The sequence below is a fragment of the Arvicanthis niloticus genome, unplaced genomic scaffold (assembly GCF_011762505.2).
Source record: "Arvicanthis niloticus isolate mArvNil1 unplaced genomic scaffold, mArvNil1.pat.X pat_scaffold_1226_arrow_ctg1, whole genome shotgun sequence".
NCBI lineage: Eukaryota > Metazoa > Chordata > Mammalia > Rodentia > Muridae > Arvicanthis > Arvicanthis niloticus.
In genome coordinates, this window is record NW_023045226.1 from 1 (window position 1) to 19,664 (window position 19,664).

Sequence of the window (19,664 nt, forward strand, 5' to 3'; positions counted from 1 at the left end):
AAGAGATAATGTAGACACAGAGAGAACTATTGATAATGACAGATGAAATTTTCAACACATGATAGGTAGAGGGAATATTGATTTAGGGAGAGACACAGGCCATCTAGAACATAGATGATCAAGATGGAACAAGGGCACATGATAGCTGGGGTATAGATGATCCATAAATGGAAGATAGACTCAGAATAGCTGCAGTGTAGGAGATCCTTTGATGGGAGATAGACTCAAGATAACAACAGGATACATGCAAACATAGACATAAGATGATTATCAGGCATTGAGCTAGATAGACATAAGATGGCTACAGCAAGTAGATGCTATAGATTGTAGAAAGATGTTTACTTAGTAAAATAATGGTCTTATTTGGTTTTAGAATCCACCTTTAACCGACTGAAAAAAATGGAGAGGAATACACAAAAAATGAGGAGGTAAGAATTTGTAATACAATTGGCAAAGCTTTGTGTTCTGACCTCTGTTGTTATATCAGATGTAGACAAAATTTATCAGGGAGGCTGAGGGTATTTTGGTCTCTTCCATGGGTCTTCTATTCCCCCATTTTCATTGTAAGACCTGGTAAGAATTACTGTTAAAGCAGGTGAGAACAGAAGGGAAGCTAAGTCTTGCCATTTCACTCAAGCTAGTTCAGGTTTAACTTAAGTGATTGCTAAACAACAGTGCCAGACATTGTATTAGGCTGTACTGGGAAGACATGGAAATGGATTGGTTTATACTTTTAACAGCCTCACAATTAAAGGGTGGGAACATTGACTTTCATGTTATTGTTTTAATAGAAATAGATCTTATTTGTTTGCTTGTTCATTTATCATTTATTTTGGAAATTAGCTCATGATATTTAGCCCAAGACTTGCATCAAATCCACAATCCTTCTGCCATCTCACCGGAGTACTGGGATTAAGGCCATTTTCTGACATATCCTGCCACAGTTGTTATAGTGTATAATGAAGACCTTGGATGTTACGTGAATGAAAAAGATCTTTCTGTCGTCTTAGTCCTCTTTTGGGGGCACTATATCAGTAATTAGCCTCAGCTTTACCATACATAAAGCCCATGTTTACTTCTCTGTAAATTAGTGGTGCCTCTAACCCATGCCAGAGGATAACCCATGAAGATCTTTGCAATTTGCTGAAGAGACTTCAAAAACTGATGAATAGACTTGGATATGGATCATCTAGAAAGAGACTCAGAGAACAGCTTGCTATTGCCTCTCTGTCTTCTCAAAGAGGTTTGACTGAGGTCCATTTCCCTGATTCTATGCACTCTTTGTGGTTAAACTTTCCAAATATATTTTCTAGGCCATGTCCACTCCCTTACAATGCATTTCTTCTTCAACACTCTTCAAAATGCCAATAGCTGCTAGCACCCTACTTCACGAGTTCTACACACACCTTGTTCTCATCACTTTCACAGAGCTCACATAAAGATGGAAGGAGAGATTCAACCCCCCAAAGTTGTCTTTGAATCTCTACACATGAGTAATAGAACACATAAGCACCCCCTACCAAACTAACAAAGTATTTCTTTAAATTATAAGCTGAGAATTCTAATATCAATAGTTATCTTAATTTAACACCTGTCATTTCTTTTATGCACAGGAATGTTCAATGTACAAATTATGAACAAAACACAGTTCCTGTTTTTAATACCTATGAAGAATACCATAAGATGGTTCTTCAGGTAAGGGTCTTTTAATTTGTTGTTTACATTTACATGTTGATCACCTAGAATGCAAGATGCACTACATCACATTTCAAAGCACAGCTGGAAAAGAACAAGTTTTCAAACAATAACAAAGCAAATATTATAACAATACACACTCTTAGATGGAAACCTAAACCATGTGCAGGCATCTTTTATCCTTTCAAGCACTTTTATTTAAAAACACAAGGTAGGTAGGTAGGTATCATCTGTTGAAATTTGTGTTGTGAAGAGGCTTCAGAATATTTCATTTGAAATCTGTCAATACTTTTATGAAACCAAATGCATATTTAAACTATTCCAGAAGGTGACTATAAACTGCAGAGATGGTTGTAGGTAAAAGTGCAGGCTGTGTGCTGTGAAACTGTGAGAGTCACTCTTCTACAACCTTTTAGCTTCTGTCTGGTATTAGTAACTTACCTGGAACACCTTTTCTTGGAGAAGTTTTTTTATGGCACAAATATGTTGTAAGTATGATCACAGCTGTTTTTAAGCACAAAAATGGGAAAAATAATAATTTTAGTGGCTGTGGAAACAGGGACACATTGTTTTGATATTTTGACTCATGAAAAAATTTTGAAGTTTTTGTTTTTCAATTGAGCTGGGGTTGTTAGCTCAATAATAGCACTTATCTAGCATGTGGGTAACCCTTAATTCAATACTCAGCAAAAGTAGCATACAATTTTTGATTAACACAATGATTCTAGGAGGTGGTCAGTTGCTATTTATGTGCTACAAATATCTTCTCTTGCATGAACGACTGGGTGAGAATAAACTCAAACCAGTTCCAAAACACAACAGGTAATAAGAGAATATTTGAAACTAATTTTTCATTTCACTAATGATTATGGTATGAAGATATTCATGATCACATAGGAGTACTGGCTGCTCTTTCAGAGGAGGTAGGTTTAATTCTCTGCACTCACACTGAAGCTCACAATGGTCTGTAGTCCCAGCTACAGAGGATGTGATACCTTCTTCTGGCCTGTATGGATACCAGGTACACACATGGTACACAGACACATATGCTGGGAAATCCACTCATACACACAAAATAAAAATATTTTAAAATGTTTGTGCTTTTTTATTGTACAATTCACTTTATCAGAGATTTATCACCAGTATTGCTTCTTTCTAAGGACTTATTGCCATTTTGTGTTAACAATGAGGTACTGTTACTTGCAACTATCTATTTGTATGAATTCTATGAGCTTGTTTCTTAAAATAATCATTTTATTGCAGAATAGGTTAAGGAAGTACTGCTTTAAAATAAATATTGGAATTGAGGATCACACAAGCAGTATCTGGATCACAACTCTAAATTTAAATGAATGAGTACATTGGATTAGCAGTAATTCCTAGGAGAGCCCTGCTTTATTTTTCCTCATCTTAGAGGTGATGCTGAGGCAGGCACACAGGTATCCACATCTCCTTTCTCTGGAAAACATTTTGGTATTTCACATGCTCTAAATGTCACCTTCTGGGAAACCTGACTTCACACCATTATACATTAGAAAATTGATAGCACTAACTATATTTTTAAGTTGAACACTAAGCTAAGTATAAATGAATGTGTCTTTAAAAACGTTTAGCATTCAAATACTAAACATATTTAAAGTGTGACCATCTACACTAAGAAATGAATATTTCTAGTGTGAGATGGAAAGTTTAGTTATTGATTTTGGGTACACTGAAATATGTTTGTCCAAGTGGCACATCATTGATAAATATCTCATGCTTAAGGTGAAGTAGATTCTGTGTAGGAGGCAGAATAATAGAATTTTAATTAAGGATGTGCCTACTTTATAGATATGTAAGAAATGCAATACATTTTCTGTGTTCTATTCTAATAATTTATACACTCAGAAATAAGGCTATCATTTTATTATTGTTCCACTATTTATTTATGTTATTATTCTGTCTTTATTAGTCATTTGAAAATATTTCAATTGTACTGAACATAGAAGGAAAAGTTGTTTTTGTATCCCAGAATGTGACACCTCTTCTTGGCTATCGTCCAGTAAGTTCTTGCAGCTTTTGTGGAAATTGGTCATTCTGGAATGTTGTTCATAAGTTATTTATTTTATGCTCATATAAGTCATTGGTGTTCAGCTATGACTCTGTGACATCTTCTTCTCTACTAGTTTCAGTGTTTAGTCAATAAAAACATGCTGGGATTCCAGGAAAAATCCTTACTCTTCCCTCACCCTATCCACTCCTCTCATGTGTGTCTAAGATGAAATGTCTGTCAGAAAAATAAAACATGCTTCTTGTTAAGAGTCTCAGAAAATGGCACTGAGCAGGGTTAATGCCTGACTTCTTTTGTAATGACTGAATGCTTGTGCTTTCATTCCTGATTTAAAGAAAGGCCTTGTCGATATCACGTGAGCATACACCTACTGAGCTGGTCTCCAACCCAATGATTCTATTTGTAATGATGCCCCACCTCTCTTCAACCAATGGAAGAATAGGTAACACCCCTTGGTTCTTTATATTTCACATCAAATTTGTTGAATTTTTAATTTTTAACTTTTGTCAAACTCCTTTAAAAAATTAACACACAAAATAATTGGGTTTCACTATGGCTTTCTTTCTTTTTTTTTTCATTCTTTTTTCCTTTCTTTCTTGGTAAGATAAGGTAGCATTCTATAGTTCAGCCCACCCCAAAACTCCTTATGTAGCCTCAGGTTGTTCTTGGACTCAGGGCATTCCATTTTATATATGGACCAATGAAAATATTTTTATTGAAAACATAAGTGTCCCTTTATGGTACAGGGGGAAGTGTTGAACATTTTCCATCAAAATAAACAAGGATAAATTAAAATGTAGAGATGGCATGGGACTTGAAAGTATGAGGAAGGTGCAAAAAAGAAAGTATTCACATTGAAGTGTGAGAAAGTGCAGAGTCAGGGGAAAGGCTTTCTGGCAGAGTTGTATAGTCACTGGTTGTGTGGCACGGTTGTGTGGCATGGTTCTGTGGCATGGTTGTGTGGCACAGTTTTGTGGCACGGTTGTGTGGCACAGTTGTGTGGGGTTTTCCATCCAGATTCACTTGCTTGGTTCAAGACTGGAGACAACATTATGGGTGAAGAGCTGAGAATTTTTTCCAGGCTCATACAAAGAGGGAAACAAGACAGGGTGAGGATTACAGCATCTGAGGTCTATGAGATGGGTAGGGAAGAATCCAACTACTTGAGGGAGATAATGCACAGGAAAACTGTGGACAGAATGGATTGTAATGTGGAGTAATTGCTAGAGGGTAATGCAAACTGACTGAAGCACTGCACCTATAGCTATAAATGGCATGGGCAGCACTAAACACCTATGGCAAGGATACAGGGCAGACTAATGGTATTAGTATTGAAAGCAAAATCTGTTCTTTCTCCTGCTCCCTAGGAAGATATAATTGGGACGAGCCTATTAAATCTTGTTCATGATGAACAAAAGGATGACATATCTGAGAAGATCATTCTAAATCTTCCATTGGCAAATATAGGTATGCATACATGGTTTTGTTTTCTTTTTTAATTTAATTTTTGAATTGTGTGTGAAAAGTAATACTTAGCTGAACAATTCCTTGCTCTCTTACACCTTAGTAGTTTTTGAAAAAAAATCAGTGAAGTTGCTGATAATATATCTATTTAAGTTAATAGCCTATAATTTCAAATACTACATTTCTCACACTAAAAATTATTTCCTCTGGAGAATTATGGAGGAGCTCAACAGGATATTACTCTCAGATGACGAGCCCTCAGAAGCTGTGGAAGTGCTCAAGAGAGCTGATGGATGCTGTGGGAGGAAGAGTGGGTGTCCTCTAAGGATGTAGCCCCTAGCAGTGGTTCTCAACCTTCCTAATGCTGAGACCTTTTAATACAGTCTCTCATGCTGTGGTAACCCCCCATCATAAATTTATTTTCATTGCTACCTCATAACTGTACTTTGGCTACTGTTTTGAATGGTAATGTAAATATCTGATATGTACATGGTCTTAGGTGACTCCTATGAAAGAGTTGTTCTACCCCCAAAGGGCTGAGAACTGTTGCTCTAGTGGAAGGATATGGGTAGTACACAGTGGAATTGTGTATTTTGGGGGACACAAAGTTAGGAAGGACTGAGTGGAGATGTGGAACTGGATCTGAGCTAAGTTGGAGGGAATGGGAACATGATCAAAATATATCACATGCATATATGAAATTCCAAAAGAGTCAATAAAATTAATTAATTGAGAAATCATCCCACCCTGTCTTAGTCTTTACAATAAAACATAATTACAGCAGCCTTTCTCGAATTTTAGTAGTGCTATACAAATACTAGTGTACTGTGTTCCAGCTAGTGCCTATTTTATGGATATAAGAATGATATCTCTTCTGAGGACCAGCATTTATGGAAAGAAAGTTGTGTTCTTTACAATATTGTCTTGACTAAGGAAGACTATTATTGTCTGAAATAATCCATCAGACTACATAACTTTACTTGTATCTTGCTCTCTTTAGTGGGAAGCCTAATCGAATTTTGCTGTTATATAAGAAAAGGAAATGTAGGTCAGAGTGGCCAGGACACATATTGTTACAGGACCATGTACCAAGGGAGATATATATATGAGTACGTGAAATTCATCTTGTACCTACAGGATTCTTATGATGGTAAGCAACCCAGATGATGATACTTACTTGATGTTCATGAGTGCTGTATTCCCTGATTGCTAGCATACTAATTCTTGTATTACTGTCACTGTGAAATACCTGATACCACTACACTCACAATTTCTGACTACATTAGATATTTAAAAATACTGAAATTTATAAGGTGAGGTCATATAGAAACATGGATGATTATATAGGTTGAGGATGTGGATGTCTCATCTGACAAAACAAAATAATTTTAAAAACCTAATCCAAAAAATGTTTAATGCACTGAGTAGCTTAAAGGGAGCTCCATGAATAACTTGAATAAGTTACAGATGGATTTTGTAGTTTGTAAACCATACCACAAATTAGGTTCACTGGAATCTAGAATTCTAACATTATATCAAGGGCCAATATATAGAATATAAACTCTAAATCTCTATACACAGACCTGGGGAAAGAAATCATTTCACCTAAATTTTTCAACAGATAACATTTATGTCAGGTTTAGTATGGGACCTAGTTTTTGAAGGTTAAGGAAGTACGAGCTGAGAAATCAAGATACAAAATTAAAATTGACCCTTAAAATATCTGAGTTAATCAGAGGTAAGGTATAATACTGTTTGCTTCAGGTACACAAATGCATGTTAAAATATTTCTCCTCTTTCTTTCTTGAAAGTTAAAGGTGAAATATCATTAAAAATCACTTGGACAGATGCATGAATACACACACACACACACACACACACACACACACACACACACAAACAAACACTATTTCTTTTAGAGACTAAATCAAGAATCCATAGGTCAAAAGAAAAAGATTGACATCAGCACAAAAATCACACCTTTGATTTTTCAGGATGCATGCCTCATACATTAGTGGTGACCATGTGGGAAACTGGGGATCTTAGCTGGAAGGGAAGGAAGGTAAAGAGAAGCCCATGGCTCAGAATCTTGAAAACTGCCAGTGAGGTGACAAACAGCATCGTGATGTGGATGTTGTCTGCCTGCTCTCTTAGCCAGGATTGCTTCTGATTTAATTGCCATTATGTCTGTCACCCTTAGAGTCATTTGTATTTTTTGGAAACTTCGGTCCTAATAGCAGAAAGATCTGGTCTTCTGCTCAAAGGCTGTTATGGGAGGAAAAGTACTATGTTGTGGGAAACATTTATGTTCTACATATGCCAGATGAGTCAGTGAGTATGCTCTATATCTCTCTCTTATTGATGGGCACAGCATTTTCACTTCCAGCTACTTGACATCAGTGTACATACATTTAGTATTCAGCAAAGAAAGAACAACTTGTATATTAGTTTTATAAAGTGAATTTTCATGTCCTCCCTCTCTCACAACCTTAGGTACTTGATTATAAAGGCTTTTTACAGGCCAAAGGAAAAGCTAGTTATTAAAATTCATGTGTTAGACTGAAAATCATTTAGTTTGTATTTTCAATGACATGAAATACTTTTCATGTCCTAGATACTGCAGTAAGTACCAGGGAATCACATACAGGCAGCTAACAGACAAGGCACTGATAAAAGGTGTCATGGGAAAGTGAGCTGGTGATTTCTGTTTTGAATAGGGTACCCCCAAGTCTAACAAAGGCAGTCTATACAGAGAGTGCACTGACCTCAATTTGGAGAGTTTGAAGGAATAAAATTGGTTATGTGACTCAAATAAGGGAAAGAGTGAAGGGGATGGTGGAGACAGGAAAGTGATAGATTGTGCAGAACTTTGCTCACTGTAGTAATACATACAGAATTTATGCTAAGCAGAGTATGATCTAGACTGAAATCCCTAGGCTGCTTTGAATGTGGAACATGAAGTATAAAGAAACAAGAATGGAGATAACCAGATGTGAATGGCAGGAATCTGGGTTGATTTTAGTCATGGGGATGGAAACTCCAGGATTTGGAATGAATGGATACAGGGCTAACTAGAACATTGAAGACTGGGTAGTGTTAGCAGCCTATATAAAGAGCTCTGTTTGGCTGTAGACCATGTTTCTATTGTGATGACATAGTAGATCACTCCTAGATTCAATTTCAGAACAAACCACTTTTCCATATTGAAGAGAGTGAGGAAAGTTGTATAGAGGAGAAGACTGAAGGAAGTCTGATTTGATTGCCTCATTCACTCTTCCTTCATACCAACACTCTGGGATCTGAGTTTTATCTTCTGCCACAAGAATGTAGACTTCTAATATACAGGATGACTCAGCCCAAGATCTGTTTCCTTTTCTGAGAAAGAGAAAACAAATTTTGCTTGTCCCACCCATATTTCACTAGTCTCCATCATGGCACCAGAAAGTCTATTTGCGATTTCCTCCAGTTTTTCTCTCTGTGCCTCTAGGATATTGTTTCTATACCAGTTGATATTTTGGAAAACAAATTAAAGAGAACAGAGATAGCAGTCAGAGGAGTCTTTATAGTGTGAGGGTGTAAAATAGCAAGCAGTGAACTTGAATCAAAGTGAAATTCCTTGATCTACTAGTGTTGGACTAAACCAGTGTATGTGCATAAATTGTTTTTATACCTGTAAACCTAGCATCTTTTTCAAACTGACGTGACACTTGGATTAACTTGAATATATAATGCATGTTAGAAATGTCAAGTTTTTCTAGTACATAGGTACATTTAATGCCAATTAGGGGGTTAGAAGAAGGTGTAACTCTTCTCTGTACAAAGCTGTACATTTGATTCTCAGAGATGCTAAAGTGGTGACAACTGATGATGCTAATTTTTTGCAGGCACAACCAGTTAACATTCAAACAAATGCTGTAGATGATGATTCCGATGATGACAGTACTATACAACACCATAGGTAAGAGGTATCATGGCTGTAAATAATGCAGAGCTGAAACAAGTTTTTTTTTTTTTGGTAAATAAAGGCAAAATAAGAAAGATTAAGAATTTTAAAATGACGAATTAGCTTTTCTGAATCTACCATATCATTTAATATAATTTATTGTCTTCCAACAGAATAAACACGGATAAATGGTTTTTAATTTTTAATTTTTAACATACTCAAATTATGTTTAAAACTACAGAATTTTCCTTGCCTTTCTGTCTATTTTTCTCTCAACTACCTACCTGCTTACCAACCTACCTACCTACCTACCTACCTATATACATACATACATACATACATACATACATACATACATACATCTGTATGTATGTTTGAGTAGACCACCACCAATACCTCTTCCAGTTTCCAGATCTGTACATTTTAATGTATGGAAGGAATCATTTAACTACTGTCTGTTGTATCATTTCCTAGATTAAGCCAATAATGGTTCTAGAAAAAATGACAGAAAAGAGCACATAATATACATCTGAGGTTGTTCCCTTATGATGCAGCAGTGGCTTATATCCTGTTCCATCCACACAGGACAATGGAGCAAAACATTCACTTGCTCTCAGGTGAAAAGATGTCTAGTGCAGGTCACATTATTTGTCAGTTTGTGTGTGGGAGAAAGGAGGGGAAAGGGGAGGGGCAAGAGGGAGAAAGAAGGAAAGTGAAAAGGAAAGGGAGAGGGAGAATTGGGAGAGAGGCTCGAGGAGAGAGAAAGCCTGAGTGCAAGAGAAAGTGAGAAACAGCTCACTTTCAGCAAGAGAGAAACAGAGAGAGAGGGAGAGATAGAGAGAGGGGGAGGGAGGGAGGGAGGGAGGGAGGGAGAGAAAGAGAGAGAGAGAGAGAGAGAGAGAGAGAGAGAGAGAGAGAGAGAGAGAGAGAGAGAGAGAGAGAGAAGAGAGAGAGATTTTCAGGTTTTCCAGGAACTCACTATATAAAGCAGGCTGGCCTCCAACTCACATGCCTCTGCCTCCCATGTTCCGGGGTTACATGAGTGGGCCACCATGCACAGCCTGAAAGACAATTCAAAGGCAAAAATTTGCCTTATGCTTTCAAACAAAACCCAAGCTTGGCTTTGAGACAGTTCTGTCAAGCCAAGTAAATTTAAGGTGAAAGATAGATTAATGTCTGAAGTACATGGGAGAGCTAGGGGTCCCAGGTTACTTACTACCTTAAAAAAATCACGATTGGAAACAGATGGATAAAAAGTAACAGTATTTTGCAGCCAAGGCTTGGGGCTTACAAAAAGTCCAGGATGATGTGAAGTGTTTAAACTTCAGTGACTGTTTTCAATTGAAAACAAGGAGGAATCTGAGTATTGTATGGTTGTCCATTAAGACCCAGGGCTTACAATCAGAAGCCTGTGAAGGCTCTGTTCAAAGCCTGCTGGCCACCAAGCCTACCTGCTGTGAAGCCTGCCTAGACAAACTGAATTTTGCTCATCTATAAGTTCATAACAGGGAACTCAACAGAGGCAGAAGGTGGATTAGAGGTTGCCTCTGGCCAGTATTGTGTGCAGAGTGGATGGGGACAGAGAGGAATGGTAGCTAGAACAGTGGAATACCTTTTCTGAGCTATGAAAATGTTCTCAAACTGTCTTGGGGTTAGAGAGTTATCTTAGTGCTTCCCCAGAGTAAGTCACCAGCATATAAAGAAATATGTAAATATGAAAGGGCTAAAAATGCAAAGGGAACTAAAATCATTATAATCATCTTATGATCTGAATTGACCAGAAATCCTTGAATTGAAAGCTTTAATTGAAGTGTTTGAAATGTGTGTTTTGTCACTTTTAAAAAAAAAAAAAGGATTTCTCCACTGGCAGGGAATGTAGCTCAGTTGACAGAGGGCTTACGTAGCATAAACCTACCAGCATATGCCTTTGATATCTGAGTTGAGAGGTGGGGGCACATAGAGCAATTTAAAGACAACCATTATCTGTGTATTTTGCCTACATGTATGTCTGTGCACTGCATATCTCCAGTGAAAAACAGCAGTTGGAAAGGGGTGTGAGATACTCTGGAACTGGAGTTACAGAGAGGTGTAGGCTTCCATTGAGGGAGCTGGGAATTGAAACTAGGGCCTCTGAAAGAGAAGTCAGTATTCTTAACTGCTGAGTCATTCCTCCAGCCCCAAAATAAAAACTCTAATGTCTTCCTTGACAACATACTGAGTTTAAGCCTAGCCTGGGATATGTGAGATCCTACCTTCAAGAAGAAATCAACATGTGTGTTGTATATATGTACACCCACACACATGTATGTGTGTTATGTTAGAATTTTCTCTGTGTTAACTATTGTAAATAATATGCTTATGTTTAAATAATATCACACTGAAAATCAAACCAGTAAGAGTAAAAATTGTACATTTCATGCCCAAATAATATATGCAAGTGGCTGCAATAACTCATTAACTGGCTTTTCCTGTTTTAACTCTTCTTTATGCCATCAGAATCTCATAAATATCACTTAGCACATTTACTGTTAGGTTATCTTGTTTCTTTCTTTCTTTCTTTCTTTCTTTCTTTCTTTCTTTCTTTCTTTGTTTTTCTTTTTCTTTTTCTTTTTTTTCGAGACAGGGTTTCTCTGTGTAGATCTGGCTATCCTGGAACTCACTCTGTAGACCAGGCTGGCCTCGAACTCAGAAATCCACTTGCCTCTGCCTCCCAAGTGCTGGGACTAAATTCATGCACCATCACTGCCCAGCTGTTTATTTTTTAAAAGAGAGACATATTACTATATATCAACCTCTCATATTTTGTACTGATGGTGGGTTTCTTGTTGCTTGACCTCCCAAATATAAACCTTGTTTTTGTGTTCTTGTCTTTGCAAGCCTAGAATAAGATTTAGGACCAGGACATAAACTATGTTGGCTAAGTGTTTTTCCACGGAATCAAACCTCTAATCCTATGACACAGGACATTTTAAAGTTAGACAAACAAAGTAGTGGGTTGACTTATGGTATTTCCATGCATACATATCATTATACAATATTAATTTTAATATGATTTTATTCATTCTTTAAGAATTTCACGCAATGTATTTAGATTATATTATCTCCAATTTTTCTTCCTAATGCTTCACAGATCAGTTCCTATGTATTTTCTCCTGTGGTGTGGCCACCAATCCAGTCAGAAATTGGTTGGTTGCACCCATAACATTGTAATGCCATGATTGTAAACATGGGTATGTCTTGCCATGCTAGACATTATCCTTGATCACAGTGTTCACAGCTAGTAAGCCTGTTGATGAATTTCTTTCCTCAATCCCCTTCCAGTACTATGAAAGTTATCCAGCAATGAGGAAGCTTCCTGACCAATACACAAAAGACATATTAATAATGATTTCTTTATGGCTTTATTAAGGCTTTGAAAATGCCACCGTAGGAACAAAATGCATACAGATGCTCAGGCTGAAGTTGTGAACGTGGAGGAGTGTCCTGAAGCAGGCACAGAAGTATGTACATTGGCAGTCACCCAGAGAACCATTGGGGCCTTTATTCTTGTTATGTTATTATTTAGTTAATGTGTGTTATCAATATAGAAAGACTTTCATTTCAATAAGTGTCTTATGAGCATGAAAGTTTCTGTTATTTTTTTCCTTACTGTAAGTAACTCTCATGCTTAGAATAGTCCTTGTGCTTATCCTGACCCTAAGTTGAGCATCTACAAATGTTTTAAAATAACATTTGACTAAAACATAAGCAGGGTTAGGGAAAACTGACATCGTTTGTTTCTTTTATTCTTTTATTCTCCTAACTTGCACTATAGTGTTAACCCTAGAAATTCTAGTGTACAATTCATTTATTTCTTACAGCCAAAATACTCTTACTGATATTTTCCATTTAATCTGCCTAAAACATTATCTCATACTTGGCATTTATTGTGTTTGAAGCCTACCTTACATGTGTAGGAACTCTGAGAAAACCCATCAATGGCCACTTCCTCTTTGAGGCTTAGAACCCCAACAATATTTTTAAGGATGTATAGGTGTGTGTGTGTGTGTGTGTGTGTGTGTGTGTGTGTGTGTGTGTGTGTGTTTGTGTGTGTGTGTGAAGATTTTGTGTCTTTCTTCAATGACTGAAGTATATTGTGAGGTATGTCTAAGGTTTGGGACAGGTCTCCCTGTTTTTCCTAGGATGCCTGTCTTATTCTATCTTGTAAGTGAAATGTGTTATCTTCTGTTGGAAATTCAGGTTGAGATTGTAGAAGTTCAAGCAGCCACTCAGCGAATGCCATTTGAATTAGTTCAGGTCTGGACACCATCTCACTCAAGCATAACCCCAGACTTAAATGCAGCCACAAGCATAATCTCTGGCATGAGGACAAGCACAAGTTCTTCATCTACAGATATTTCATCAACAACACCAGTATCATGTACGTACAATTAGCTATTTGGATGTGGTCTAAAGAAATGGGATGACCTTCAAGGTCATAGCAAGTTTTAAAATAAAGACCATGCTCAGTTTATAATGGTGTGAAATCACAGATGTCAAGTCTAACTTTGCTTGTTTTCTGTAAACCTTTGGAGATGATTTCAGAGCAATAAAGTTAAATATCTCTTCACAGATTCAATCAATCCCCAGTCTTGTACATTCTAGAAATCCCAATGAGATATGTGCAGATTCTCGCTCTTCCAATAGGAAGAATTCAATAGAATTCTTATTATTCACTTGATTTTTCCTTTTTTGGCACATTTTACTGTTTTGTCACAATCTTCTCTGTGCTTTCTTCCCTAGTCCCTACATCTGGACAGGGGTATGTGATAGATCCAAAATATATGCTAGAGCCCCAAGACAGAGAATTTGAAGTAGGTCCAGAGTTCCTCCTAAATGACAGCCAAGACTAACAGGCCTCTCCAGAACAAGGAGAATGCACTGAAGAGGATGTGAAGAAACCCTTGGTAGAGGCAAAGATATCCAATCCTAAGGAACATGTAATTGATGAATATTCTGCACTTCATGATGCTTCTTCAGATGCTAAAATCTGTATAATAAGAGAAGATTCTGAAGACAAGAAAGACCCTAAGTTCCAAGAAGTCATTGTGGGTCAAGAACAAAGACATCAGAAGGCATCTGAGGCTGCCCCATCTTGTCCAACCACACCATTACAGGCTGTGTACCCAGAAGCTGTGGTAGAACCCACAGTACACACAGATTTGCAGGTCCATAATGCTTAGGTACATCTGATAGTTTTTCAAAATGCATTTTTTGCACCTCTAACACTGTCGAGCTTAAATTCACTTTGTCCAGGTTAACTTTATAGTTTCTAATCTACTAGCTTTTCAAATATACAAGAATGTTTTGTGCTTCAGAGAATAGTTGAAGTAAGTTGAGCTGCTATGAAAATACTGGATTTCTACTGGTCCAGATTTTCCTCATGTGTGGGCAAATCTCAAGAGAGGGCAGCTCTATTGAAGACTTATCCCAACCTTCTCCTCAGCAAACAGCAGCATAAGCTAGTTTCTTTTCTTCTGCTGGCCTTCATTTCTTCTATCTGTGATTGTGGATATAACCATGTATTTGGATAATGATTTTCTAAAAGGCCGGATTCTTAAATATACAGGATGATCAAGCAAGGGAGTGAGTTTTTATCAGTTATGCAGAATTCTTTGTATCTCTTACAGATCCAAAATGCAGATACTCCACCCCCAATTCCCCAGGCAATATTCATAGACTAAAACCTAAAAGATAGTTGTTTCAGTTTAGCCCCAGCAATGTGACAATGGCAAATTCCTGAGTCTTGGCATCTTTGATTTTGAAAAGGCCTTCTTGCCTTGCAGGGATTTTTTTTTTTTTTTTTTTTGGAGTATCATGAAATTTCATTGAACTATTTAGAAGAAAATTTATGTGAATACATTTATCCTTTTTAAAAAGTTTTTAAACTAAAATGTTTTGGGTTTTTTAATTTTTGAATTAGTACACAATTAAATTCTCAGTGTAGATATGATTTTTTATTTCTTATAATAATGAGTAATGGGTCTGCAGTCTGGTTATGTATAGGAGGTGGTGGCCCAGGCAGGTCTTAGCAGGGACCAGTGGAACATCTATATGTCTGGGGTTTCTTCAGGGCTTGGGTAAGCAATCGCTCTCCATGTTCACTGTGTTTCGTACATTAAGGAAAAGCATAGACTAAGAGCAGATCTTTGTTACTTTGTTTACTTACAAATGCAGCCAAAGAGAACATATGAATACCAGCGTCCACTTAATGGGGAAAAGTTTGCCCAACTCTGTGGGCCACGAGTGATGATGACAGAGGTCTATGATTTGAATATAAGTAGATCCTTCCATGATGAACAACATTCTTACCGAGATATTGAAGAGGAGGTTTGAAATTCAGTTTACTTTTATAACTGAAAGGACATTTCATTTTCAAAAAATGTTGGGTTGCTTCCTTTACTTGGCTTAGCCTACTCAATATGTTGTAATTCAGTGGTCCCAGAAAGTGAAAATTATCTGTTCAAGGTAGACATGAATATAGGCTAGATGATATAAACATGTTTGTGTGGGTGTTCTAGATTTTTAGAAGTCTGTAACCCAGGGGCATGTCCCTGAATACTGTGCTAGCAAAGCAGTCAGTAGTTCCTATAGCCTCATATGTACAGAGACCAGACTTTTATTGTTTTTAATTCATTTGAATGTTAAGTTCATTTCTTGGGAGGCAGTGTCTTTTTCAGACATTGAATTACTTTTATGTTTATTTTTTGATGCATCAAAACCTGTAGGATAGAGAACAAGAACAATGTGAATATGAATTTGCCCAATGTATTGAAATGCTTCAAAACTTAAAATATGAACGACCAGGGCAGCATCAAACCAGGCAAGGACAAGGATCTTGTGTGCATCATCCAGGAGAACAGGTACTGGGATAGACTGAGCATGAAATGTAAGGCAGGGATGTATGGTATACCTGTACCTTTTTTACAATAACTCTGTTGTTTTGTACAGGTGGTGACTGTTATTGATGACTTGGGGTCACCCACCATAGAATTTTTTGGAAATGACAATTCTCAGCATTCACGAAATGAGACACATAGGTGAGAGATAGATTGGGAAGAAGGGTGGAGGCCATCACCTTTTCCCTTGTTCCTGCCTAGTAGTGCCTATCTGATTACCTATTAATAGAATGGAGGATCTCTCACACAGAAAGCCTAGATAAGACAGCCTCAAATCGAGAGACTTCAAATCTAAGCCTTGAAATTAGTTGGCTTCATTACTCAAGTTCAGAGTCTCTGTACAGGGTGTTTGTAGAGAGTCTTTATTGACCACAGCTGAGTAATTCCCCAGTTTCATGTCTGTTCTTTAACATTTTGGAATGAAGGCACACTCTATGAAAACCACGGATATAGATGTAAGATTTCTGTTACATGCTGTGAAGAGCTAATAATATATAAATGTGGGTCAGGTTATATGTAGCATGGAGAATTTCTCATGAGCCATCATACTTTGACTTATGTCACTGCTCCAAATTTCTTCTCTTACAGATGTTGGGAGGATCCTATTGATTGTACCCCTCCACTTCTGCATCATTCATCAAGATCATGCCAAGAAATGACTGCATCACATCAAACATTGGCAGCCTCATGTCAAGCAACATTACTGTCATGTCAAACATCATTAGTGTCATGTCCAGCATCTTTACCATCATGTTCAGCATCTGCACCATCATGTCAAGTACCTGTACTGATACATCAAGAATATGTACCAATATGTCAAGTTTCTGCACCAATAAGTGAAGCATATGCACCATTAAGCTAAATGTATGCATCAAAATGTCAACCATCTGCACAGTTATGTCTAGTATTGGCAGCTTCATGTCAGGCATCTGGACTGTTATGTCAAGCATCTGTAGTGACCCATCAAGTATCTTCACCTCGATGTCAATCATTGGCAGTGTCACATCAAGCATCTGCACCACCATGTCAAGCATCAGCAACATCACGTCAAGCATCAGTGGTGTCACAACAAGCATTGGCAGCATCATATCAGCAATCAGCAATGTCACCTGTAGGTGCTTCTCAATCATCTGGAAACCTTGATTTAAAAATACCTGCCTGGAATCCTCAGAAAATTTTATGCAGCTATAGAATAATGTTATAGGCCCCATTACAGAACATTATCATTTAGTAAAGGTCCACTCTTGTGTTTCCAGGCAAAGAGAGAATTAGTATTAAAAGTTGAGATATTCTATAGCTTTTATTATTTTGCATTTAGAAGGATTCTGAGCCTCTTCTTCATAAGGGAAACACACTAGAAATATAGTCTCTACTTGAAATGCAGACATGAAGTATTATCAAGTTGAGGAAGTTACACATGTAGAACTCATTGCTTTGTAAAACCAGTGTCTACTAGGATGTGTATATGACTGAGCTAGATGGATGGTTCTCAGGTACAATCGACATTCTGTCTTCCTCAGCACAGATTATCTAATGAAAGAATTCTAGCCAAGCATTTAAGTTAACCACTCTCACACACCCCCCCTTTATTTTCTCAGCATGCTTCTTTTGACCACCGAAGAGAGAACATTCCACGCTTTCTGCCCCCTGGACAAGATCACTCTGGTTCCTTTTGGGCTGAAGAGGATACTAATCCTCACCCATGAAGGGAAGATGAGGCTGAAGACAGACCTCCACTGTCTGCATGGAAAACGGCCATACAAAATGGGAGAGTCCCTTGATGGGAGAGGGTGGGTGGGTTATACTGCTTTGCTTGCAAATTAAGTTTGTAGTTATTCATAAGCATAGTCAGTTTATTGTAAATATTGCTGCAGAAGTTGACTGTTACATCCAACTTGGTGTGTGATAACAGGTGATCCCTGGCCCCTGCTTTTTCAACACCACTTTGTGTATATGTATATCCAGATGTGCTTTTGTTGTGGCATGAGCAGTATGTCAGGGTCCTACATATTTTTCTTGATGAAATTTAAAATACCATAGAATTGCAACACAGGGAGGAACCTGTTCTATCATGCAGTTTTCCCAAATTCTGATGCCCTGTTTATTTTTATTTTTTTTTTAATTTCTATCTCTTCTCTGTAGCCCGGTGCTATTTGATATCCTATGTTAAATGGTTATCCAATTGTGAGCAACTAATATCTGTTCAGAATAGTATACATATTTACTTAATAAACACTATGCTCTACTACAAGTCTTATGTCTGTATTGTTGACTTTGATATCCTAGGAATATTACTGACTTGGTAGACTGTGCTTATGTCCTGATGAAGAGCCCATATTTTAGAGCTAAACATCTCATGCAATACCTTTTCCTAGTGTATTAGCATTTTTTTGCCACACTTAAAATGTCACCGGCTGCTACTCTTGCATGTGGCTATGAGTATAGACACTGTCCTCCTGAGTGCAGCCTTTCTTTTTGGTTTGTCTTTATGTGTGTGTTGTCTCAGCCTTACTTTTAAAGAAAACAAACCAATGAAATAAAACCAAGAATAGTCTGGCATGCCTCCGGGCTCACGGTTTATGCCCGAGGGTTAGAAAAGGAAAGTTTCTGTGCTCCCTAAATTCACTGGGATCCTTAATCTCCAGTGTGATAAATTTGGAGATGAGGTCTTGGAGAGGTTATTATGGTTCTGAGGATAGGAGTATGGCAGTGGCTTTTGATAGCTCCTCAACCATCCTGGTACCAGAGTGACTTTGGAGTTGCCTTTGTCTTCCCACATATCACTTATAGTTCTTACAATCACAGGTATAGCTCTGCATTTTGAAAGGGACTTTAGTACTTTGGTCTTCTGCTGCAGAATAGGACATGGGAGAACAGAACACTTTACTCCCAAACATAAGACTACAGAATGCAGCAATCAGAATAAGCACTTCTAAGGGAGAGGAATGGGAATCCCAGGAGATCAGAGGCCACCTGTGGAGAAAACTGGATTACTTCACTGATTAGAGTGTGGCTGTTCTTGGTGATAACCTCCTCACACAGCCCTGGGACATCTGAGCACAGGTGCCCTCACATTGTTAGGTTGTTGAGTAAATGCTGAGACATACTGAGTTTACTGGTTTGGCTGTTTCCCTTGCTACATCTGCCTAGACCATAACAGCTAAGGGGAAGTAGAAGCACAGAGTTCTCCAGAGCTTGTGAGCACTGGAGTCAACAGCTGAATCTGGCATGCCATGCTGTTCCAGGAGACCTGTTCCTCCCTTCCAAACAACAGGAAAGCTGCAAAACCCTCTAGATTGTAGAAACTGGGGAGGAAGCCCTAGCTTCCTTAATCACATAGTCACCTTGTTGATGAAACAAAACCCACAAAACTACAGAATCAAAACCTAGCAAATGCAGACAGTAAAATGTCAGCAGACAGAACAGACAAACTTCAGTATTTAGAATAGAGAATTCAAGTGTTTGTATAATCCAAATTGCAGCCTGTGGAGCAAGTAGGTGAGAGAGGAGCTGAAAATTCATCTGTCTAGGCATGGTGTATGACTGCAGCAAGGAAATAAGCTCTAGGTTTTAG

General features: G+C 37.7%; 1 pseudogene; it reads left to right on the forward strand.

The window, feature by feature from the left end:
- The first annotated feature begins 399 nt into the window (after nt 1–399).
- LOC117701510 (uncharacterized) lies at nt 400–17,796 on the forward strand (annotated as a pseudogene).
- The last annotated feature ends 1,868 nt before the right edge of the window (nt 17,797–19,664 follow it).